General features: G+C 38.5%; 1 pseudogene; it reads left to right on the forward strand.

The window, feature by feature from the left end:
* The window catches only part of LOC127445680 (nodal modulator 1-like), a 63,201-nt pseudogene that overhangs the window by 19,544 nt on the left and 18,349 nt on the right, over positions 1 to 25,308 (forward strand).

Raw genomic sequence — 25,308 nt, forward strand, 5'->3', positions numbered from 1 at the left:
CACTCTAACACCTTATCCTTGAGTAATCATGCTAAATTGCTAATTTGATACTAGAAAATCACTTGCCATTATATCAAACACTGCTGAAAGCTATTTGGTTCGTTAAATGTTCGCTTTCATACATCTCTGTGATGCACGCTCAGGGATTACGTAAGCTTGTTGGTAAGGTCACGCGTCACGTGGAGGAGGAGGCGGCAGGAAGCACGTCATTGTTTACAAGAGAAACTTGCACAGACCAAGCACCATTCACAAACCAAAATAGTCCAAAACAATTTCAAAACAATATAAAATAAAAAATAATTTCCAAATAATAATAAAAAAACATTACTGCAGTGAATAACCATCTTTTATTTTGGAGCAATGCCGTTGCATTATCTACTTGTGCTTTTTCTTTAGCAGAAATATATAGGCTATATGACTTTCAGGAGTTCAAGCCACACAAGTTGTAATTAGTGAAACCAAGTGTCCTTTGTGTGAGACTTGACAGTGAAGTGGCTGAAGGTGAGTTATTTATGCAGGCAGTGATAAGCGAGTGAATTGAGTGCAGGTGCGGTGAATTCGAAATCGGGTGATGAGGAGCGGAGTGCTGAGGGAGGTGTGACAATGACAAAGTTTTCACACATACCTGAGTTCGCTGGAAAAACAGCATGGACACAGCCGATGAGTTCAGATATCGACCCTTTGATTCTTTCGATGGTCTGAAATCCTCAGGGGTAAAATGTTCACTGCACACCCTCCAATATTTGAGAGATTGTAGGGGTGTACTGGTATCCAGGTTCAGCGCGATAAGCCAGAGCTTCAGTTGCTCATGATCATGTATTTGCAATCGATGAAAAGTTAATATTTTTCCCTTTGTGCATTTTCTTTGGGGTTTCTGAAGGTTGAAGCATCCAGGATACATACACCAAATGACCATTTTGAACAATACATTTATACAAATACAAATCTACAGCAAAGACAAATAAACTTTTGTACAGCGCTGCTCCTCTTGTAAACAATGACGCTCTTTCTGCCTCCTCCTCCAAGTGACACGTGACCTTACCAACGAGCTTACGTCATCCCTCTCATGAGCGCGTGTCACAGAGATGTACGGAAGCGAACATTTGTAGTTAAAAGTATATAAGCATTGTTTTGTTTCTAAAATTAATCAATTATTTGGGTTCAGAAGAACTTTATTTGTCGACTGGAGGTGTGTGGTTTATTTTGATGCACCCTAAATATGCATTTTGGACCGTCAAAAAATGGAGGATATTCACTTGCATTGTTTAAAGGAGGAGGCCTGAAATGAAATCCTAAAAATCTTAAATTCTGTTTTGATGAAGAAAGAATCTCAGATACATCTTGGATGGCCTGAGGGTGAGTAAATTATCAGAAAATGTTTCCTTCAAGGTCAATATTAGGTCAAAAATGGCAAAAAAGAAACAGTTTCCTCTAGAAACTCATCAGTCAATCATTGTTTTGAGGAATGAAGTCTATACAATGCTTGAAATTGCCAAAAAAACAAAACAAAAACACAAAACGGAAGATTTCATACAAAGGTGTACTACACAGTCTTCAAAGACAAAGGACAACTGGCTCTAACAAGGACAGAAGGAGATGTGGAAGGCCCAGATGTACAACTAAACAAGAGGATAAGTATATCAGAGTCTCTAGTTTGAGAAATAGATGCCTCACATGTCCTCAGCTGACAGCGTCATTGAATTCTACCCACTCAACACCAGTTTCATGGACAAGAGTAAAGAGAAGACTCAGGGGTGCAGGCCTTATGGGAAGAACTGCAAAGAAAAAGCCACTTTTGAAACAGGAAAAACAAAAGGAAAAGGTTAGAGTGGGCAAAGAAACACAGACATTGGACAACAGATAATTGGAAAAGAGTGTTTATGGAGCTTAAACCCATTGAGCTTTTGTGGGATCAGCTAGAATGTAAGGTGCGTGAGAAGTGCCCGACAAGACAGCCACATCTATGGCAAGTGCTACAGGAAGCGTGGGGTGAAATGTCTCCTCAGTATTTGGACAAACTGACTGCTAGAATGCCAAGGATCTGCAAAGCTGTCATTGCTGCACGTGGAGGATTTTTTGATAAGAACTCTTTGAAGGAGAAGTTCTGAATTTTTTTTTTTTCAAATTGTAATAGTAATTTTTCACGTTATTAATGTCCTGACTATACACTGTGATCAGTTGAATGCCACTTTGGTGAATAAAAGTACCAATTTCTTTCCATAAGAGCAAAATCTGTACATTATTCCAAACTTTTTGTCGCCTGTGTGTGTGTGTGTGTATAAAATGCAAAATGTCGTTTCATGGCAAGTGTGAATTATCTTCCTGAGACCTGAGCGTGAATGCTGTGTGCATTTTCTTTTTTCCCTTTTTGATTTTTAAAGTAGCACCTAATAAACATGGATAAAAAAATAAAAATTCTAGAGCAAATAGTTTTCCTAAAAATGTATGGCAACATATGTGGACAGCGGGACTAAGTTGTGAAATTTTAAATAATACCAAGTTATAGAAAGTCAGATAATTAATTATGATTTAAAGTAATGGGCAGCATCATCCAATCACTGCCAACCATGTTAAAATAAAATTACTCATTACATATTCTGAATCTATGCAATGATTACCATTGTCCCATGTCTGCCAAACATGTTGAGTGGTTCAGACTTCATCTGCAGCCTGAAACTGAAATTTTGGTTGGATTTAAGGAGTGAATGCACTTAGCTGCATAGAGCTATAGGATGCTCCCTTTTTCCTTTGCTCTCTATTTAGTGAATGACTTAACCTTCATTGTGCTGTCTGTCTGCACTGGTCTCAGAACAGTTCAAAATGCACCTTATTTTCATCCTAACTCCATATAAAGCTTCTGAAAGCAACACTTTTCAGCTTTTGCATGAACTCATTGATTCTCAATTTAATAATAGATAGATAGATAATTTATTTGTCCTCTTTTTTTTTTTTTTTTTTTTTTAGAGGAAATTTGTTTCCACCGTGGGTGCTTAGAAAGCATAAACACAACACCACCATACATATTAACCATCAAAACAATCACAAACATAGAAGAAAAAAAAAACAATATCATACAACGAATGCCAGAGCATAAGATGGCATCACAATGGCAGATTACCTATGTGTTTAAAGCTCGTATAGCCATAGGAACAAAACTCCTACCATAGCTGGCCTTTCTGCACATAGGTAGTCTATACCTGCAGCCAGAAGGAAGGAGGATGAAATACTGATAAAGTGGATGGTCTGGATCATTTAAAATTTTATGTGCCTTCCGGAGCGTATGTGAAATGACACAGTCCGAAAAATTAGGGGTAGGAATATCAATGATTTTTCTCGCTAAATTAGTTATCTTCAAGAGTTTGTTCTTATTGGTAATGGTTAACATATGAAAGAAACAAATGGAACCATACATAAGAACTGGCTCAATAATACTTCGATACAGAAGAAGAAGACGACTAGGCTGAACAGATAGATGTTTAAGTTTACGAATAACTGTAAGTCTCTGTTGACAGCACTTGTAAATACCTAGAGTGTGCTGATTGAAGTTGAGATGTTTATCCAATGTAATGCCAAGATATCTGAAATGCTCCACCCTTTCAACCATCTCTCCGTAAATGATAATACTGGAAGGATGGATCAATGTTTTGGAAGAACTAAAAACCAGTTCCTTAGTCTTTGAGATATTAAGATGGAGAAAGTTATCATTACACCATGAACTAAAATATGCTATAGAGCGTTGATAGTCCAAAAAAGAATAATTGTCCTTATTAAACAGTGCAAGAATGGCAGTATCATCTGCATATTTAAAGCAACTGGACTCTGACAGTCATTTGTATAGAGAATATAAAGAAATGGGCTAAGTACACACCCCTGAGGGGCGCCAGTGTTGAGAACAATAATGGTCGATAATGCATTGGCCACCTTTACCACTTGTGGTCTATTAGAAAGGAAATTATAAATCCAATATACTAGTGGTGATGGAACTTGCAAACACTGTAGTTTCTTGATTACCTGATGACGCTGAATTGAATGAAAGGTGTTGAAGTAGACAGTGCAAGAGACAAGCCACTGCATCCTCTGTACCTCTCTTCCGCTTATATGCAAATTGTAGACAGTCCAAAAATGGTAGAACATATGGAAGCATAATGTTTTGAACCATTTTCTCAAAGCATTTCATTGAGATAGAGGTTAACGATACCGGCCTGTAGTGATTTAACTGTGTTGGATGAGGTTTTTTTGGGAACAGGAATAACAACTTATGTTTTCCATATGACCGGTATTGTTGAAGTTCGAAGTGATCGGAGGAAAAGAGAATGAAGAATGGGGGTTTATTCCAGGGTGCAGTTTTTCAAGACCTGACCTGGAATTCCATGTGGCCCAGGAGCCTTATTCGGTTTACACCTAATAAGCTGGAAATAGACATCCTGCTTAGTTAGAAGGAACTCCCGAGAAGGCAAAGAATCCAAAAGGCTATCACACTCTGCTGAAAAATCAGAGGTATCAAAACGGGCATAAAAATTATTAAGATTAACAGCAAAGGTGGTGGGATCTAATACAGAAATAGTCTGTTTAACGGCTTGTCCAGTAAGAGACCTGACTCGCTGAAAAGCCTGTTTGGTGTTCATATTTGCAAAGTCCTGCTCCAATTTGTTTTTATACTTCTTTTTAGCCTTAAAGATTTCATTTTGATGTCCTGATTTATCATTTTTAGACCAGCAAAGTCCTTCTGCCTAAAGGCAAGTTTTCTTTTGTGGAAAAGATATTTTATCGATGAGTTGATCCATGGTTTTGAATTTGGGTATGTTCTGATAGTCTTAACCGGTATCAAGAAATCCATACAGAATTTAATGTAATCGGTAATAACTGAAGTCTGCTCATCAAGCTCTCCCTCAAAAACATCCCAGTCTGTACACGCAAAGCAGCCTAGAAGGCATGCAATAGCGTCCTCCGACCATTGAGGATTGAGTACATTTACAAATGCACAGTAAATTTAGGATTTCTAAGGAAAAAAATGTGCTAAAGAACACATTAGTATACATTGTGTTTAGCAGCATGGCATTTCGTGATAATTTGCTCATTTTTAAAATGTCATAGCAGATGAAACTAGAGACTAAACTTTTGACTCAAATAGGTTTCAATGTAGAAACGTAATTAGGTTTCTTACCTGTTGGCGTTTCTCCCAAAAACAAACTCTGCTGTGGTTGGTGCCATGTTGTTTTGTCACATCTCCTGAACAGTCAGTTTAAATGAATTTAAATTATGCATTGCGCATAACGAATCCAAAATACAACGTCCACGCATGTGTACGCAGGTTGCACGAGGTTATTAATGGATAGTCAATTTTATTCAAATTTATAAATATTTTATAATATTATGGGGATTGAGAATGTATACAAAAAAAACAACATGGATGAAAAGCATGGCTGAAGAAGGAAACCTTTCGACCCTTTATCCCCCTTGTAAAATGGTAAAGTCTGAAGTGTGAAAATATTTTAAAACATAGTGACCTTGATTTTATATTTATTTTCAAATATTTATTTATTTAATATTTATTCATTTAAAAAAATATTGGTGTATTTATTTTTATTTAAAGCAGAGGTGTGTAGATTTTTCGTTGTTACAATACTTCTATCTCAGCTTAATATGTAGATGCAACTATAATAAAACCATTCAGAGGTACATTTTCTTAAACTGTAAACACTGTGTCTCTGTGGTGCTATGAAAATTCCTCTGGTTTGTTTTGATACAGCCTGACACAGCAACATTGACATCTGTTTGTTCGATAGCAGATGGGGGGGCGTATTCGGAAGGCTGTTTGAAAACAATGTTAATTTTCTATTCCGATTGATGGCGCTAGTGCTGCAGAAATTACACACTTCAGCTTTAACAGTTTATTTAGTTTCTTATTTTCCAAGTTAAAACACAAATTTTAAGAACAACAATAAAGTTTGTTTAACTTTCAACCAGTTTTGTAATGTAATGTAATAGCCTACAATACCACAATAATGCTGGATATTACTGCTATAAAAGCTTCACATGCCTAAGTGTGAATACATTTCTTAATATACCACTATACTAGTCATGGTGAGATTTCAGGTGAGTGTACCTGCATGCTTTCCTGGCAAGCACAGACATAATTGTCTGTTGGGATGATACAGGGAGACTAACAACAAAATGGTGCTTGTTGTCATGTACTTGAACACACTGTCATAGTGATTTTGCTGTCTGCTCGCCTGATTACCGAATGCTTTTTTGCTGAAATTGATTAATAAACTGTCAACTCTCAGCTGGTTGAATTGCACAGTCACTGGCAGTAAGCTATTATTTACACGTGTGCCCCACTTTGTCATTCTCAGGTTTAGTGTGTGTGGTCACATCTCAGTCACCCGTCTTCCTGAGGGCGTTAAGCAGCTTGGGCGCTATAAGGTTGTGCTCTCCAACTCGAAACAGGATCAGGGGTTTTTCTGGACCTTGAAAGTGATAATCAAGGAACATTCTGCTTCCAAATAAAACCAGGAGACTACTGCGTGCAGGTACTGATGAGTTTCTTTTGTAATGTTACATTACTTTAAATGTATCATAGTCACATATTAATTTAGATCTGTTGTGTACTGTACGGCAGGTGAACATCCCTAAAATTGAAGTAAAGGCTGGGCTTGCTTTGCAGCCGCACTCTCTCAATATCTCACTGGTGGATCGTCCTATCACTGACCTTATCTTTACTCAGTTCATAGCATCTGTTTCTGGCTTTGTTTCCTGTCTTGGTAAGCTATTTTTTGGCCTTCGCTGTGAAATTACTTTATCAGGTTCAGTGGCATGATGCTTTTTTTTTTTTTTTTTTTCAGATCTAACAAATTATTCAAAAATACATAAAAAATGCAATTCACACAAAACAATTACTTGAATACATTTCTATGATGAACATGTTTTCATTTACGAGATCAGTCATTTTGATACCTTTTCTGGGGCTTCAAGTAAAAAATGTCAAGTGGTGAAACCATCCAGAAACAGAAAAAAAAAGAAAAAAAGTCTCTTTTAAAAGTTGAATTCTTGAATAGAAATGTTAATAGTGCAGAATATTCTTTTTTATTTAAAAAAATAAGCAGTGAAACAATTTTGTTTTAAAATATGATCCATATTTGAAAATATTTTGTCCAGCATATCAGCAGCATTTGTGGCATAATGTTGATTACCACAAAAATTAATTTGGACTTGTTCCACCTTTTTCTTTAAAAAAAAATAAAAAATAAATCTGGGTTAAAGTACTTACAATGGAAGTGAATGGGGCAAATCCGTAATTGTTAAAAAACTCACTGCTTCAAAAATATAGCCACAAGATGTAAACTATATGTGTGTCAACATGATTTTAGTGTGTTAAAATTGCTTACTAACCTTTTCTGTGTAAAGTTGTATCCAATTTTACAATGTCGTTGCCATGATGACGTAACAGCATACACCCTAAAACAACTGAAAAAGGACTCTTTAAACAACTTTTCAACTCAAATAAAACACAAGTTTTAACAGAAGAATTAATGTAAATGCTTTTATTCATTTTAGAAATTTTAATTATAAGCTTCACATTTTTGCCTTTAAATCCTTCAAAAATTTGCCCATCCACTTCCACTGTAACCTCAATTTTTGCTTTTGTTTTGCTATATTTTTTATTGTGGTAATCAACATTATGGCACAAATGCTGTTGATTTAAGCCGGAATATTTTGTCATATAATTAAACATTTCACGCATGAAAAGGCAAATTTTGTTCAGGTTATATGGAGCAACCCTTAGAAAACTTCTTGATATTCTTGACTCAAAAAAAACTAAATACTTTTTACCTTGTAAAAATATGTTTTAAAGCTTTGTTAAAATAATGATTACATGTACACATGTATTTCATTTGCAAGAAAAGGATTTAAATACCTTTTTACTTGTTGATTTACCACATGACATTTTTAAAGTCATTAAATTAAAAAATGTTTTAAAAAATGCTATAAATGTTTTTGAAAAATGTGTGAAACTAACATGGACACAGATAAAAAAAAATTTGACATATTTTAAGCGATGATTTTTTTACAAACATTTCTCATTTTTATCACCTCAGACAAGCTTATTTGTCTATGACCCCTCAACAGTGTGCTGGGATGCAGAGATAAATGTTTTTTTCCTTTTTGCCTGAATGATTGAATTGTCCTCTCAGTGGCATTTGGAGATCTGACTGTCACCCTTCAGCCTGTCAGCAGACAGGGAGAGAGATAGAACCTCCAGCTTTCTGGCAGCATTGAAACCCTCAGCTTCACTTTCAGTAATTTACTACCTGGCAAGTACAAAGGTAAGAGAGAATAGCCATGTTTCGACCCATTTTAATGAACAATAGGGATGAGTATCATTGTAGTTGTGAAATTGCTACAAATGCATGCTCAGCATTTGTTCTCAGATATCATCTGCCAAATTGTACTTTTGTTTAACTTTTGTGTAGTATAATAAATTAGTTAGCAGACCTCTAGGTGTTCTAAACCAGCTTCAGATTTCACCTGCTGCTGACTGATTTCCAGTTTAAGAAATATTGAGATCCTCTCATTATTACCACAGTTGCTATCACCCAGGAGAAGTGGTGCTGGAAACATAAGTCTGTGGAGGTTGATGTAGTGGACTCAGACATACAGGGAATGGAGTTCAGACAAACTGGATACTTGCTGCGCTGCTCACTGTCCCATGCCATTACTCTGGTGAGGCCCGAAAACAATGACATATAGTCATATAGTCAATATTCAATGATGGTTGAAAACATTGTAGCCAGCATCTGCTTGTCCATTTTAGGAATTTTTTCAAGATGGAAGCACACCTGAAAATGTTGGCATTTACAATCTGTCAGAAGGAGTAAATCGCTTTTGTTTGTCCAAACCAGGTATGCTCATTCTTCCTTCAGTTTTGTAGGTTACCCAGTGTTCCTAAAGGCTACAAGACTTCTCATTCTTTTTCATTTAAGGTGTTTCATTTCCACGTTCCTGTCACCAGTTTGAACAAGAGTACTACACCTACAACACGTAAGTGCACGCCAGTGTCAAGCATTTTATTATATGTGTGGAAGGTTTTTCTAAAATCTCCTTAAAATCAAAGTAGATACTGATAAAGTATCAGTTCTGTTTCATTCCTCCTGACCGGCAGAGGCGGTGCTAAGCACTAGTGGATAAAGTGCCAGCCAGATAGGTCGTGAAAATATAACAACAAAGTCATGTCATGACGCAGACCAAGCTGCAAGGAAATAAACCGCAGCAGCTCGGTGCCCAACCTCTTTCGCTTTCTCGCTATATGATAGGTCGTTGTCTTCTCCGCGCTGTCCAGTGCAGTTTAGCTGAGTAGCGAGGATTCGCCCTCTCAAGCTGTGACAGAGTGCTCTACACCATTATCTGGATGGATTTTTTCATCTTTTATCATATGTGAGTGTATATTATTTTATATTAATTGTTAGTGTTGGAAATACCCTGTGCTTCACGGTACTATCCGGTGGCTGGTGTCTGACTGCACTTAAGTAACGGTTTCCCCAAAAGCCTACTTTTAGGATGCTGCCAGCTCCAGCTCATCATTGCTACCCGATACCAGAGCAGCGATTTCGTCACCACACTGCTTCCCAACCTCAGGCCCCACAGCATCCTCGGGGTGTTGAGGAGGCCCAGGGCTGTCGCCCATTTCACCGCGAGCCTCAGGGGGGACCACATCAGCATCCCCCCGCATGTGCTGAAGGCAGAAGCCACAAACCCTGAAGTGCTTGGGCTGCCAGTCGGTCGTTTTCTCTGCAACATCTAAACTATTGGAGAACTTCGGTGTCAGACCCCTGGGTTCTGGCAACTTTGAGCAGGGGATATACTCTGCAATTCCGACACCAGCCCTCCAGGCTTTCAGGAATTCTTCCGACATTTGTCGTGGATATAACCCGTTCAATGGCTCTTTCTCTGGAAATTTGGTCACTGTTGGAAAAGGGAGCTATAGAAAAAGTTCTTCCCCTCAGTCAGAGGGACAGTTTTTACTCAATGTGCTTCCTCGTTCCAAAGAAGGGCGGTGGATTTCGTCCAGTTCTGGACTTGCGACTTCTATATGTGTTCCTGAAGTCACTTCCTTTTCGTATGTTGCACACTGCCGATGTTCTTTGGTCTGTGATGAAAGGAGACTGGTTCGTGAGTGTAGATTTAAAAGACGCTTATTTTCATTTTCTCATTGCACCCCACCACAGGAAGTTTCTATGATTCAGCTTCCAGGATCATGTTTTTCAGTTCAAAGTCCTACCATTCGGTCTGTCTCTGGCTCCTCGTGTTTTTACAAGATGCATGAGTACAGCCCTGTCTCCTCTTTGGTCCAAGAGCATGAGGATTTTTCCCTGTTTAGACTATTAATTGCTTTGATCCCCAACGAGACTGCATGCTCTACGCAACACCAGGATATTGCTAGAGCACATTCAGAAGCTTGCCCTCACTGTGAATGAAACAAGGGTTTGTTTGGTTCCAGTGCAGTCCATAACCTTTATCAGAATGACACTGTATTCTCTCGTGATGTCTGCCACATTGTCACACGCTTGGACAGACAGTATTCGTCATCTACTCACTCGATTCTGACTTCCTTATAGTGTCCTTCTACAGTTAATGTCAGTGGTTCCAGTTGTTCCATTAGGTTTTCTCCACCTCAGGCCCCTACAGAGCTGGAACAACATTTTATGGTTGAACCCGGCAAGTCGATGCATCGCTTACGGGATGGGGGGCAACATGGAACCAGAGGGGAATTGGTGGTCTTTGGTCGCCAACAGAGACCTTGGAGCATATCAACATTCTTGAACTGAAGGCAGTTTATCTAGCGCTACAGCATTTCTTACGAGTCCTTGTAGTCCATGTGCTTGTCCAATCCTACAACACATTGATGGTTTTTCATCTGAATCATCAGGGCAGCACCAGGTCTCTTGAGTCTTTACAGCTAACTCGCAAGATCCTCATATGGTTTCAGTACTGACTGGCATCATTGAGAGCAGTTCATCTCCCAGAATCGAACATTCAGGTGGTGGATGCTCTATCCAGGGATCTGCTGCAACCGGGAGAATGGAGACTTCACCTTGATGTTGTTCAGTTGATCTGGCAGTGGCTCAGCGAGGCAGAGGTGGATCTGTTTGCGTCAGACATAACAACTTATCTTCCAAAAGTCCTTTGTGAATCAATTTGTGAATCATTCCATTAATCTGGCTGCTTTTCAGCTGCTCTCATCTCAATCCGATACTAATTTGAGGGCTCATCACCTGTGTTCTGTATGCGCTTTAAGGTTTTATGTCAATTCTACAACTTCATTCAGGCAGACAGATCAGTTATTTGTCTGTCATGGTGGTGTGCGTAAGGGTGCGCCTTTGTCCAAACAAAGACTGTCACGCTGGATTGTGGAGGTGATAAAATTGGCATATGATAAGGCTCAACAACCCTTACCAGAGGGTGTTACTTGCCATTCTACCAGGGCTTTCTCTTTGTCTTGTGCTGCTTTTCGGGGAGTTTCCTTGGCAGATGTCTTTGTGGCTGCTACCTGGTATTTTCCATGCACCTTTGCATGGTTCTACAAGGTTAATGTTGCTGCTTCCCATGCTGTGAGCTCTGCAGTTCTTCTGAAGCAACCTTGATGATTTCAGGTGGGTGACATTCCTCATGTGTTGGTATGTGTCATCCACTAGTGCTTAGCACCGCCTCTGGTGGTCAGGAGGAATGAAACAGAACACTAGTTATGTATGTAACTGTGGTTCTGTGAATTCCAGATTCCCGCCAGAGTTCCTTGTCTTTCGGAATGCATGAGAAAACATTCTTAGGCTGAACATGAAGTGATTTTGTTGTTATATTTTCTCGACTTATCTGGCTGGCACTGCAGTTTTCCACTAGTGTTTAGCACCGCATCTGGCGGTCGTCTGGAATTCACAGAACCACAGTTACATACATTATTGAGTAACGTTATTGAAGAGCAACAACAGTCAGTACATTCGCATTCGCAGTTATATTTGAGCTACAGTGAGTTTTTGCATAGTTGAGCTAGAGCTTCATCTGTCTGTCCAATTATACATGAAACAATGCGACACAATCAAATATTTGAGGATGCGTGTCCTCTCTGAGCAATTCTGGCATTATGGACTAGGGTTGTGCCAATAGACGATGATCTCTGGGATTGACGATGGTCAGAGTGATCGCCAATAGCTGATGCCTTTGACTATGTCAAGATGATATTTGGCTCGTTTTCCCATTAATGTATTTTATTATTATTATTATTTATTTAAAAAAAAAATTCTCCCCAATTTGATGTGCCCAGTTCCCAATGCGCTCTAAGTCCTCGTGGTGGCATAGTGACTCACCTCAATCCGGGTGGCGGAGGACGAATCTCAATTGCCTCTGCGTCTGAGATCGTCAATCCGCACATCTTATCACATGGCTTGTTGAGCACGTTACCGCGGAGACGTAGCGCGTGTGGAGGCTCTCGCTATTCTCCGCAGCATCCACACACAACTCACCACATGCCCCACCGAGAGCGTGAACCACATTATAGCGACCACGAGGAGGTTACTCCAATGTGACTCTACCCACCCTAGCAACCGGGCCAATTGGTTGCTTAGGAAGCCTGACTGGAGTCACTCAGCATGCCCTGGATTCGAACTTGCGACTCCAGTTGTGGTAGTCAATGTCTTTAATTACTGAGCTACCCAGGCCCCCTATTATTATTATTATTATTAGGCTATCATTATGATCAAATTAATATTACAAATAATTTGCCCCACGGCACACAGACACGCTTGAAGAAACACATTTTATTATATTATTAAGAACAAATGACAGAAAAGCCATCTATTTGCATGTATGACACGATGTTTGTACGGAGGTTTGCAGTCTCGTGGAACACGCGCATGTAAAAGGTTCTCACTCTTTCTTTGTTTCTGTCTTCTGAATTTGTTTTTTTTTTGCAAGAACTGTATCATCTATGAGTGCTGCAAATGACCTCAGACATCTCCGCTCAGGAGGTGCTTTGAGTTCAGTTCGCTTTATTTCCACAGAGCAGTTCATTGTGACCACAACTATGTGACTCTCTGTACATCTGTGATTAAATCATAAAATAATACAAAAACATGTTCACTTCGAACCATGATTTATATTTCAGTCATTATTATCATCATTATTATTATTTTTACATTTATAATTGTTTTTATGTCTTCATTTGTGTAAGTTGCATGTTTAGACGGATAGGCCTACTTGCCTGACGGCAAATGGAAAGGTGGTTACTTTATATATATATATATATATATATATATATATACACACACACTACCGGTCAAAAGTTTTGAAACACTTGACTGAAATGTTTCTCATGATCTTAAAAATCTTTTGATCTGAAGGCATATGCTTAAATGTTTGAAATTAGTTTTGTAGACAAAAATATAATTGTGCCACCATATTAATTTATTTCATTATAAAACTAAAATGTAATTAAAAAAAAAAGTTTTTGAAATTGATGACTTGGACCAAATAATAAGGAAAAGCAGCCAATAAATGCCCAGCATAGATGGGAACTCCTTCAACACTGTTTAAAAAGCATCCCAGGGTGATACCTCAAGAAGTTGGTTGAGAAAATGTCAAGAGTACATGTCTGCAGATTCTAGGGAAAGGGTGACTACTTTGAAGATGCTAAAATATAACACAGTTTTGATTTATTTTGGATTTTTTTTAGTCACAACATAATTCCCATTGTTCCATTTATGTTATTCCATAGTTTTGATGACTTTACTATTATTCTAAAATGTGAAGAAAAAATAATTATTATAAAGAATGTGTTTCAGAACTTTTGACCGGTAGTGTATATATAATTTTTTTGATCACTTCATTATTTTAATTGCTTTTTTGTTTCGTTTGGAGTGCAATTTGAATTTAGAAATGTATTTGATTTAAGTTTTAAATTTTTTTAATTAAATACATTTTCAATGCAGAATCACTAAAGCAAGAATATTCACCGATCCCTCAGCCGGGGGGGTTCAGTATATATATATATTTATATATATCGTGAATGAGGGAACAAAAATAATTTATTCACACACATGATGTATTTTCCCGGACAACGAAATACCCGACTGGTAGAGAATGCACGGATGAAGTTAATTAGTTTCCAAAGAGATGTTGTAAAGCCATCTTTCAAAAAGTTGAACAACACACATTTTAATTGCACTTAATTTTTTTCCAGTTTCATTTGAATTTTTTGTTAAATAAAAAATAAAGTTCAAAGTTTGAAATCAAGGTGTCTTGCTTTATTGTGTAGGCTAAACCCTAACCCTGCTTAACGAAAATCACCCCATAGTACCACCTAGCATCCAACCAGTGGTAATACCGGTGTTCGTCTGTTTGAACGTGAACACTGCACACCTGCACACGCGATGTTTGCGATGTTGATGTCATTTGACTTCACTGAAGCTTCAATATATATCTTTCATTCGGTCAAGACGTTTGACCGTTTACACGCACTTAAAGCTGCACTATGTAAGTTTGTGCTCTGTAGCGACATCTGTGGTTAAAACTTAAAATTGCAAGCTATTTGCAGAAGAACACTTTACATGAATTGTGTTTCAGCACTGCTCTTCTGGCAGAGGAATCTCATGATTTCAGCTTACCTGGACATCGCCTGTCTGTGATCATGACTGGGAGATATTTTCATGTTATACGATTAAACATTTAAATCTGAAATATTACTTACTTTGATGAAGATAAAAAACACTCCTATTTATGTATTTTGAATTAATTAATTTTACACTTATAGCACTTTTCTGACACTAAACTCAAAGCGCTTTTACATAGCGAACAGGGGACTCAGGGAAAGAAAGAGGGGTCTGTCTGCATCCTGCAAGACACGCTACCCTACAAGGCATGCCCACTACATGTTACGCCCCCTCCAAATAATCAGCGAAGTCTTGGAACAACTTGATGCCACATTCATTTGTTGTGTTTATTTAGATTCCCGCAGCAACCATGCACCTACACATATCCATAACTCTAAACCTAAACATAACCACAAAGATTTTAAAAATGAAATGTTTGTAAAATAATTAAATACACCAGAAATTAAAAGTTCTTTTGAATTCACATACCTTATCACTAGGTGGCGACAGTAAGGAGAAATATGGAGGTTTGCCAAGTGTAATTTAGTGTAAATTAAATCAGCTAAAACTACAATCTGTTTTTATAAACAAAAATATGTGACATCCCATCATCTCCATAGTCTATAAAAGCTTTTAATTATTATAATGAACTTTTACAATTTTTTCTAAATTCCCTGGATCAGTTATTCTAAAGGAGTTTAAATAAAATAATAATACAAAGTGCCATTTTATTTTATAATAAATGCACGGTACTTTTGTTTATTGGTTTTTCTTCTTTTAAAATAAATAAAAACAAAGTTTACATTTTTAAATGAAGCTTACATTTTTCATAAAGATTTAAATAATTTATTTTCAATTTCAATTCTGAAAGCAGTTAGTGTTGCAAAATCATGTGTAAATAATTCTGATTAGGTGTAGGTGATGTTCATTAGCGTCAGCCTTTGTGCGACGGCAGCAGCTCCTTTGGCTTGGATAGATGACGCTGAAGTGCATTCCGAATTACTGATATTTTTTAGCCCACACCCTTCAACCCTCCGAAGCTCTCACTCTGGAGGGTAAACCCTCTGAAGGGATTAGAGCATAGGGATGAGCCCTTCGGTAAATCATCACATGATTTTTTTCCCCTAAACCACTTGAGCGCAAACCACGCCCCACAGTTATGAGCCCCTCAAGAATGTTTTCATTGGTCATCTCAATCACGCAATCACCTGTGAATGGTTCAGACTCCAGAAAGAATGGATCCGATGCCGCGCAAATGAGTCCGCCCGTGAAATGTCCCCAGGGGGTGACGGTTTGTAATCGCGACGGCTTTGAAACGGTGAAAAGCACTATAAATATGACATTAACTTATCTGGCTTCACATAATTAATGAACATGTTTATCATGTGTTAAAGACATGTTTTAGGAAAGTTGGTTTTAGCTAAATGTTTTTAAATATACTCAGACCTGCTCAGAACATAATTATTTTTCCATCATAATTGCTGGTGTTCATATACGATTGTAAGGTGTGTAAATATGTTGGTTCAGTAAATCTGTGGCACATAGCTTGCCAAGTGTAAGCTAATTGAAAAACAAGAAATGTTTAATTTGATAATCTAGAGATGTGGTAATATGCTATTATGTGTAACATATGATTTAAAAGTCATTAAATGTCGTATTTACAAAGTTATATTGACATACATCATAAAAGGATTTTGTAGGATTTCTAGTCAGGCAGTGAATATAGTACTAATTAAAAGATCTGTGAGCCAATGAAATTGCTAGGAATCGCTTTGATGTCAGATGCAGATTAATTTTCACGGGTGGACTCATTTGAATATGACACCGGTTCTTCTTTCCCATGTTTACGGACATGATGTAATGACACAAGGATGTACGTCGTAAGCCAGCGATTTCGTGCCAAATCCGACCCGACAGCTCAAAATGCAAATAATTTTTAAAGGTTTACCATAGTGAATCAAGGTAAAGAAATTGTTTTGAACACTGATTGTTTATATACTCAATCAGTAATGGCAGTTTTATTAATTTTTAACCAAAATTCTTGCATAGTGCAGCTTTAAGAAAACAGCTTATTTCGTGTTTTTGCTTTTTGCAGAAAGTGCAGTTCTAAAATGTCATCTAAATGTAAACACAGTTTTCATTATGCCTTTTAAGGGATTATGTGAATGTGGTTTAAACACGTAGGTTTCTGCCAGAAAATGCACTGCTTATAGGTTTGAAGAGTGCGTGTGTTTGTATATGTGCTCATGTGTGCTGGGGGAACCCAGAGTATGACTTAAGAGGGAAACCCCACTATTGCAGCGCAATGTTGCTGCCACTTACATGGCGCATGTAAATGAGAATGCCTTTTTTGTGTCTTATGAAGTTTTCTCGCATTAAACGGCTTTCTGGTGTCCATGTACATGAGCTATTATAAATTGAAATGAATTTGTTTTCTGCAGAAGCTTTTTTGGTGCATTTACTTCATGTCGGAATTACCATAATTACGAGATTCTAGCTTGTAAAAAGTGGTCACATCTTCAACAGGGTTGCACAACTACTGATTTTCAGTAGTCAACTAGTCACGCCCATTAGTCAAGTCGAATTGGACTTGCCATGATGTCAGCCAACGACACCCCCCCACACACACACACACAATTTGCTACCCATTAAATATTGAAGTATACCATAGAAAGATCTAAAGGTACGTTTGCTACAATGTAAGGAGTTTTAGATAGTTATTTGTAATTAGAAAAATTATTAGCGTAGGTATATGTCATTGCATCCGCTTGTAAAGATGATTACGGGTGGACACGGGATATAGCGTGCAGGATGGGGCTGTATTCTGTTATGCTGTCATACTCCAAATTAAAGCACTTTTCTAATTGTCGCCAAATCGGAGCGAACAGCGACCAGGTCAAATGTCCAAACACACCATGTTGTGCTGATCATGTTGAAGATCACTAACTAGCACTAGCTGTTGCCTTTTTAAATGATAATGCATAGCACTAGTATATCTATTATATTTAAAGGTCACTTTGCATAATTGGAGGTTACTGTGGCATCTATTACATCTTAATCAAAGTACATTTCAGCTACTTAGCTCTTCTAAGTGTAGAGCCATTGGCCTCCACACCTGCTGTCAAGTTTCCGAAACGTAGGATGGCCGGGGAAGAGTCATTTATATTCATGAGTAAAGCAATAACAGATTGGACAATTCAGTAATAGTCCTCAGCAAAGCGCTACCTGATTGGTCCGATATATGAATGAGTTTTCCTTTGCCATCCTACATTTCGGATATCCGCCACCCGCTGTATTTCTTCCAGACACATTTTGTAAATCACGTGAAAAGTGACTAGTCGACATCAGGCTGACAGTGTCAACTACATTACTTCTAGTCTATACAATTAGCACTAGTCTATGCAACCCCTACATCATAGAACTTGTAATTACAAGTTGGAAACTCTGAATTGTAAGAAAGCTCTAACTTGACAGTCGTGACATCATTTTAAAAAAATGGTAGTGGCTTCAGCAGTTAAAAATATTTTTGTTTGGGGGCCTGGGTAGCTCAGTGGTAAAATACGCTGGCTACCACCCCTGGAGTTCGCTAGTTCGAATCCCAGGGCGTGCTGAGTGACTCCAGCCAGGTCTCCTAAGCAACCAAATTGTCCCGGTTGCTAGGGAGGGTAGAGTCACATGGGGTAACCTCCTCGTGGTCGCTATAATGTGGTTTGTTCTCGGTGGGGCGCATGGTGAATATTGCGTGGTTGCCGCGGTGGATGGCGTGAAGCCTCCACACACGCTACGTCTCCGTGGCAACGCGCTCAACAAGCCACGTGATAAGATGCGCGGGTTGACTGTCTCAGACGCGGAGGCAACTGGGATTCATCCTCCACCACCCGGACTGAGGCGAATCACTATGCGACCACGAGGACTTAGAGCGCATTGGGAATTGGGCATTCCAAATTGGGAGAAAAAGGGGGAAAAAAAATATATATATATATATATATATATATATATATATATATATATATTTTTTTTTTTTTTTTTCATCTACCATTTTATTATGTTATATTATGTTTATTATTGTTACCTGAAGCATTTTCTTTGTTCTTAATTTTTTTTTGCAAGAACATGGAGGTGAATTAATTTAGTGAAAAACAGTTTGCTGTTATCAACAACAAAGCTGTTTTGGCATTGCCAAATCCGCAAGTGTTGTCATAGAAACAAATGATTTACGATGTCCGAGAATGTGAACGGCTCTGAATAGAATCTCCTGCTGTGTCCGAAAATGCTTACTTGTTCACTCATTTCCTATTTCCTATATAGTGGATGTCAGTGAGTGCACTATATCTGCCAGGAGTGATTGAAATGAGTGAGTGAATTCGGACACTGATGTATACAGCTCTCACATATGTACTTGTATCTTGTACCATATATGTACAGTACATGTACCTGATTTTAGACAATCATCATACAATAAATCTTCTTTCTGTTTGTCATGTTTTTATATACTGTCATAATGAATAAAATAATAATACAAAATTGATAAATTATTATATAATAAAAATAATTTAAATAAGTGCATTGTTATTTACTTATTTATTTTTAGTATCTTGAAACTCTTCTATCCAAGCTGGGCAGTGTTTCTTAGCGAAGAGATGAGATGTGCGCATAGCGACTACATGGGCGTCAGACTTCGGGTAATGATGGACCTGAATAACAGGGGCCCTCACTGGAGGGGGGCCCACAGAAGTAAATATATATATATCTCGCTTTTGGCGAGAAAATAAAACGTAAATATTCACCAGGTGGTAGGTTACATTATTAGCAACTGCATCGTTACATGCTTTTCATTAAACAGTTAACAACAATCAGATGCTTGCTGAATAAAGTGACATGCACAATTCAAATCAAACTGTCAACTTCTGCAGCTTCTCACACATCTACTGTATAAACAAATTTTACTTCAGTGCAAAATTTACCATCGGATGTTCATCTATGATGCCTAACTGTTATTTTTTTTCCAAAACTCCATGAGATACATGTGAAATTTTCCTCACATTAAGCCACCAAAAGAATATGTGAGGATCAAAATCACCTGTCGTTAAGCTCAGATGCCGTTATCTATTTAAAGAGACGGTACTGATTTAGCATGTGTTCCGAGTATCAATGTAAATAATTGTAAATGGAACAATTTATGCATGTAAACAATAAACGTAACAAATGTATATGCAAAATAATAAATGCAGTTTAAAGACATTTATTGATGGAATATAATAAATTTACCATTTTTCAAAAGCTAAAATGCAACCAATATGAGAAAAAAACTGACAAAATATAATTTTTAAAAGTAATATTTTCAAATCATACATAGAAGGGTTACCTAGAAGGTTAGAAGATCCCTTCATTATTAACAGCATGAGCTGAGAAATAATTTATTTTATATTTAAGATAAATGGAAATTGTAACCAAAATATATGGAGAATCTGGAAAGCTGTAATGATACCCAGGCCAGCACTAATTTTAAGTTAATTTTGGACCCTGTGTAAATATCAGTTAGCAAGTTATGGCTTTCTAAAACTACCTGAGAGCAGAAATGTCTCAGGGATAGATGAACAACCTGGCACTCTTCTCATTTCAGGAATGTTATGGTGACTTTGCCAACAAGAAAACTCATAAATTTATACATGTATAATTTACTTTGTTAGTAGGCTTTTTTATTATTATTATTATTTTGCAAATAATATTTGCATTTGAAAATAAAAAGTTGTGAATTAGCACTGTTAAATATCCATCTAAAATGTTTATACTGGAAGTTATCCCCACAACAAACCCAAACTGGTCAGGGGGCCCAAAAATTGTTCTATGCTCAGGGCCCAAAAATTGGTGCTACGCCCCTGTGAGACTATAATACAGTACTAAAGTCATCAATAACATAACATCCGGGGGGCGCATGGCGCCATGCAAGGGTCGGATATGTGAATGGCGGGTTCTGCCACTTTGCTAGTTTTAATAATTTTTAGGTTATAAACCGGTGAGATACGATACAATCTGACTCTTAACTGTTCTAGGAAGACAATATGTCAAAGAACTCAAAATCCTTGGGCTCTGAAGACATTAAAAGACACTTACGTACTCAAGCTGAAGCCCCTGAACAACAGGCCGAAAGCCCGGGATTCAGTTTGGACAGTGCGGTGAAAGAGACTCAGCATCAACTGTTGAACATGACGGCGATGCTGACGAAGATCTTTGTTGACTTGGAGGAGCTTGCGGTAATACGTTGATTGATCACTGCCATGGAGACGAAATTCACTGAGATGGTTACAAGAGTGTCAGATGCTGAGAAGCAGATCGATTATCTAGAGTCTTCGGAGAGGGAATTAGATGCTAATCCGCTAGCGACCAATTTGGAGCGCGTTTGGGAAAAGTTGGAAGACCTTGAGAATTGTAACCGGCGAAACAACGTCCAAATTGTTGGAATTCCTGAAGACGAAGAAGGCCGAGATATAGTGAAATTCCTAGATGGGCTCTTCCCGAGTCTGCTTGACATAACAGGCCATAAGCTGGAAATCGAGCGAGCTCACAGGGTTCCAGCTCGGAGATCCGCGGAGGGAGACAGGCCCCGATCAATTCTGGCCAAGTTTCTGAGATCATCCGATAAATATCTCGTGTTACGTGAGACGAGGAGTAAAGGAAGGCTTTCTTGGAAGAACCACAACATTTTCTTGTTCCCAGAATTTGTGAATTCGACAAGAGAGAAACGTGATCGATTCAAGGAATGAAAAGAAACTCTTACATCAACGGAAGGTCGCTTTTCCACTGATGTTCCCGGCCAAATTGAGAATAGATACCTAGGATAGCCACAAAATATTTACATGCCCACAGTAAGCGATGTCCTTCATAAAGTCAATGGAATGAGTAAGTCATTGCGTGATACTGTCTATGCAGCCGAGTGCGCCTGACTCACTGACTCACTGTTTTGTGGAGTAACACTCCTTCGGGACAGTTTGTGGATGAGTCTGCACGTTCTTTGTGCTTATGCCTCCTATTGGTTGGAGTTTGTTCTGTGGAATATTTCTTGTAAAACACTGGAATGATTAGGGCATTTTTTTGCACTCATGTAACAGCCAAGTGGGCCTGACTCACTGAACATTCACTTGACTGTCCGAGGAAACTGGGTGCCTTTTTTGTTTCTTTTTGTGCTTGTTCCGCCTGTTTTGTGGAGGAACACACCTTCAGAACAGTTATGTGGATGAATCTATGCATCTGTGTGTTTATCCCACCTATTGGCTGGAGTTTGTTTTACAGAGTATTTTCTGTTGTGTAATTCTGTCTCACAAAATTGTTATAAAGCACCGGGCTTGAGCAGTCCGACGGCAAAGTTGTCGTGGGGGCTCTCGTAGTCGTACATGGACTGTTTGAGTTGAGTTGAGAGGGATGGACGCCGGTTGGCGCTGTCGTGTGCAGGGTTAATGCGCATGTTTATCTTTTTTCTGTTTGTTTGGTTCGGGGGGAAGTTCGGGGTTTGATTGTTGCACTAATGTTGGAAAGTGGTCTTTATCTTTTTTTAGACAAACAGACAATCTATTTTTTCTAATATGTAACAATGTAAAATGTTAATATGAGTGGATTGTCTCTCTCCACATGGAATGTGAATGGGTTGGGGCACCCCATAAAAAGTAACGAATATGATATTGTGTTTCTTCAAGAAATGCATCTTTCCCCACAGGAAGCTGAAAAATTTGGGAAGATATGGGGTGGACAGGGCCGTCATTGCATGGATAAGTAAAGATTTACCATTCAAATGTCTCAAATAGATGATTGATGAATTAGGAAGAGTCATTATTGTTTTAGCAGAAATTCAGGGGCAAAGGTTGATTTTGGATAATATTTATGCACCTAACGCTGATGATCAGGGCTTCTTTATAGATCTTGAAGGGATGTTGCAAGCTGCTGGCACCCCTCATGATATAATATTGTTAGGAGGCTTTAATCTTTTGATGGACTCAGTTCTTGATCATAGTGAAGCAAAAGTGTGCAAGCCCCCTAGAGCAACATTGATGCTTCACAGGATGTGTAAAAATCTTGGTCTTACAGATATTTGGAGACTTTTGAACCCATCTGGTAAATAACCAATTTTTTCAGACCATAAGATTTATTCTAGAATAGATTTTTATATATATATATATATATATATATATATATATATATATATATATATATATATATATATATATATATATATACATAAGTCCCTCATTTGATCAGTTGTTGATTGCTCAATTGGAAACATTTTAGTCTCAGATCATGCCCTGGTGAGTTTAGAGGTGTTGCCACATAAGGAGAAATATAAATCATATAGTTGCCACTTTAATGTATCCCTTTTGCAAAATCCTGAATTCCAACTAATGTTAAAGACTGAAATCAATGTTTATATGGAAACCAACTGGTCCGGGGGGCCTGGGTAGCTCAGCGAGTAAAGACGATGACTACCACCCCTGGAGTCGCGAGTTCGAATCCAGGGCGTGCTGAGTGACTCCAGCCAGTTCTCTTAAGCAACCAAATTGGCCCGGTTGCTAGGGACTAGGGAATCACATGGGGTAACCTCCTCGTGGTCACTATAATATGGTTCTCGCTCACGGTGGGGCGCATGGTCAGTTGTGCGTGGATGCTGCGGACAACAGCGTGAAGCCTCCACATGTGCTATGTCTCCGTGGTAACACGCTCAACAAGCCACGTGATAAGATGCATGGATTGACAGCCTCAGATGCAGAGACATCTGAGATTCGTCCCCTGCCACCCGGATTGAGGCGAGTCACTATGCCACCACGAGGACTTAGAGGGCATTGGGAATTGGGCATTCCAAATTGGGGAGAAAAGAAAAACAAAAAACAAAAAAAGGAAACCAACTGTTCCTCAGTGTCCTCTGTGGGCGAGGCTTGGGAGGCACTTAAGGCAGTTCTTAGGGGTCGGATCATACAGTATGCCTCATTCACCAAAAAATCCAAAGCACAAGAACTTGTGGAACTGGAAGGGAATATTAAAGATGCCGAGGCAGAGCTGTAGCGCCGAATGTCATCTAATGGCCTCAGAGAATTGACCCGATTGAAATACAGATATAATACTATTTTGTCGCGGAAGGTGTAGTTTTGGCTATTCAGGGCAAGACAGTCATACTTTGAGATGGGGGACAAGTTAGGGAAGCTTTTGGCTAGATATATAAAGCAGAGAGAGTCTTTTTCTACCATTCCCTCAGTGAAATCTGCTGGTGGTGAAATATTTACCTCGGCCATTGATATTAATAATGCTTTTAAAGAATTCTATCGATCTCTATAGTTCCACATCTTCGTCTACTGATGAAGATATTAGAAACTTTGTGGAACCATTAGAACTCCCTAAACTGACGACTGAGCAAAAAAATTATCTTGATTCTGAGAGACCTTAGAGGAGCTTGGCGAGGTAATTAAGGCCTTGCCTACAGGCAAGTCTCCGGGGCCAGATGGCTTTGCCGCTGAATTTTTTAGATCTTATGCTACAGAACTGGCTCCACTTTTGTTTGAAGTATTTTACGGAAGCATTAAAGAATGGAAAGCTTCCGCCAACCATGACACAAGCCCAGATCAGTCTAATTCTTAAAAAGGACAAAGATCCAAGCGAGTGTAAGAGTTACCGTCCAATTTCCCTGATCAAGCTAGATGTAAAAATATTGTCAAAAATGTTGGCTAAACGATTAAATAAAGTTATGACATCTCTTATACATATAGATCAGGTGGGGTTTATTCGGGGCCGCAGCTCTTCTGATAACATCAGGTGTCTCTTCAATATTATGTGGTCGATTGATCAGACTCCGGTCGCTGCTATCTCACTTGACGCCGAAAAGGCATTTGATATGGTACAATGGGATTATCTTTTTAAGATTTTGGAAATATACGGATTCAGGAACACTTTTATTGTATGGATTAAGTTACTTTATAGACACCCGGTAGCAGTGGTACAAACAAATTGATTAATTTCAGATTATTTTACTCTGGACAGGGGCACCCGGCAGGGATGCCTTTTTTCCCCACTATTTTTCTGTCTCGCCCTGGAACCATTAGCAGCCGCGATAGATCAGTGCCTTGTCTCCACAGAATTATTAATTCCTTTTTTAAGTTCTCGGGATACAGAGTCAATTGGTCTAAATCCGAAGCTTTGGCTCTGACAGTGTCCTGCCCAGTAACGGCTCTTCAGCTGGGCACCTTCCAGTGGCTTAAACAGGGCATTGAGTATTTGGGTATTTTATTCCCAGCAAATTTGTCTGATTTAGTTGGAGTTAATTTTGACTCCTTAAAAAAGAGGTTTTTGAGCGATGTGGGCAGGTGGGCTTCATTAAATTTATCTATGATTGGGAAGGTTAATGTTTTTAAAATGAATTGTATTCCAAAATTCAACTACCTGCTACAGTCTCTCCCTGTAGATATCCCCCTATCTTATTTCAAGCAATTTGATAGCATAGCGAAGTCCTTCATTTGGAATGGTAAGCATCCCAGATTACACTTCAGTAAATTACAAAGGCCGATTGACAATGGTGGGATAGGCCTACCCAAGATTTTGTTTTATTATTATGCATTCGGTCTCAGACATTTGGCCCATTGGTCGCTTCCACCTGAGAGAGCCCCTCCCTGGTTTTGTATTGAACAGGATGTTC

Source organism: Myxocyprinus asiaticus, chromosome 9, assembly GCF_019703515.2.
Source record: "Myxocyprinus asiaticus isolate MX2 ecotype Aquarium Trade chromosome 9, UBuf_Myxa_2, whole genome shotgun sequence".
Lineage (NCBI taxonomy): Eukaryota > Metazoa > Chordata > Actinopteri > Cypriniformes > Catostomidae > Myxocyprinus > Myxocyprinus asiaticus.